The sequence below is a fragment of the Branchiostoma floridae genome, chromosome 2, assembly GCF_000003815.2.
Source record: "Branchiostoma floridae strain S238N-H82 chromosome 2, Bfl_VNyyK, whole genome shotgun sequence".
Lineage (NCBI taxonomy): Eukaryota > Metazoa > Chordata > Leptocardii > Amphioxiformes > Branchiostomatidae > Branchiostoma > Branchiostoma floridae.
The window spans coordinates 9271058-9272522 of NC_049980.1; the positions used below are offsets into that span (position 1 = coordinate 9271058).

Consider the following 1465-nt stretch of genomic DNA (forward strand, 5'->3'; position numbering starts at 1 on the left):
TTAGGATGGGTGGAGTTCAGCAAGTTATCTAAAAATTTCCCTGTAAAGACCCGTCCCCCAACCCCCCGAATAACTCATGCATTTGGCACTCAACACGGATTTGCCAAAGAGAACCATGATACATGACATGTATCATGGTTCTCTCATGTATGACATGTATAAATGTAGTATTTGACTGTCAAGTGTTTGTTACGTTTGTGTTTACTTTACAGGTTGTAGATGTCTTCATTACGCTTGATATTACCTTATGTGATTTTATCTGTCGTATAGGGATACAAGCCACCAGATGAAGGTCCCTCTGAGTATCAGACTATTCCTCTGAACAAGATAGAAGATTTTGGTGTCCACTGCAAGCAGTAAGTAGAAAAGCACACAGTGTGGAAAGTAGAACTGCTTCATCTACCTAGAAACAGATGTGCCCATTGTTAAAGGTCTTATGTTAAAGGTTCCATAGCCTTTTCAAGGCCATAGCGTCTTGTGCATGGTATTGGAAGATGTAGCCCATCCTTCCCCATACACCAATTCTTCTCCATCCACTGCCTCTTGTCTCCCCAACCAAAGTCAGATATCCTTTTACACATGGGTTGAGTGAGGCAAGTTATGTTAAGTGCCTTTTCCAGGACATAATGTCTAGCCTGGAGTCAGGAATCAAACCCAGGACCTCTTCAAACCTTTTTTGAACCCTTGTCTCAAGTTGTCTGTTTAGCCATCAATGTCATTGTATGGTATACTGATATAACATATGTAAATTTCTTTATAAACAATGCCTTAGGATATTTCAAGACATAACTTAAGACATCTACCTCTCATGTAAGGAATCTTCAATTGCCTTTTATTTCCAGGTACTACTCCTTAGAAGTGACCTACTTCAAGTCTGCACTTGATCGGAGGTTGTTGGAACTATTGTGGAACAAGTACTGGGTCAATACACTCAGCTCCTCTTCACTTATAACTGTAAGAATATCCCTTTTATATAATATATGCACCTAGATTCATTGTTTGATACAAAATGTATTAGCCTTGTGTCACTAGCACCTTATTGTCGGCATACAGTAAGAAGATAAGGGAATTATTATAGAACTGCCTTAAAATTACCTTGAGTACAAGTCAGGCAGATTCAGTCATTGCTTAGCAAGGAATTGCCTACTTCTGGAAATGCAAAAATTCTGAAATGTTTCTTGTGTTATTTTGCAGTTGATGGATAATCTCTTACCATTAACATTTTTTCTTCTATTGCTAAACCTACCATTTCAAAGATACCACAAGATTTAAGTACCATGAACAGAACAGCTTGTATTTTCTGTTCTTTTAGAATGCAGACTACACAACAGGGCAGGTATTCGACCTGTCAGAGAAGTTAGAGCAGTCTGAAGCCCAGCTGGGGAGAGGCGGCTTCATGTTGGGAGTGGATCATCATGACAAGAAGTCTGAGGACAAGCTGGCAAAGGCTACAAGAGACAGGTAT

General features: G+C 39.5%; 1 long non-coding RNA gene across 1 annotated transcript; it reads left to right on the forward strand.

Annotated features, from left to right (window-relative positions):
- The first annotated feature begins 246 nt into the window (after positions 1-246).
- LOC118405543 lies at positions 247-1465 on the forward strand. The gene is made up of 3 exons (XR_004829899.1): positions 247-356; positions 843-954; positions 1313-1465. It is a non-coding gene; the product is annotated as an uncharacterized LOC118405543 (long non-coding RNA).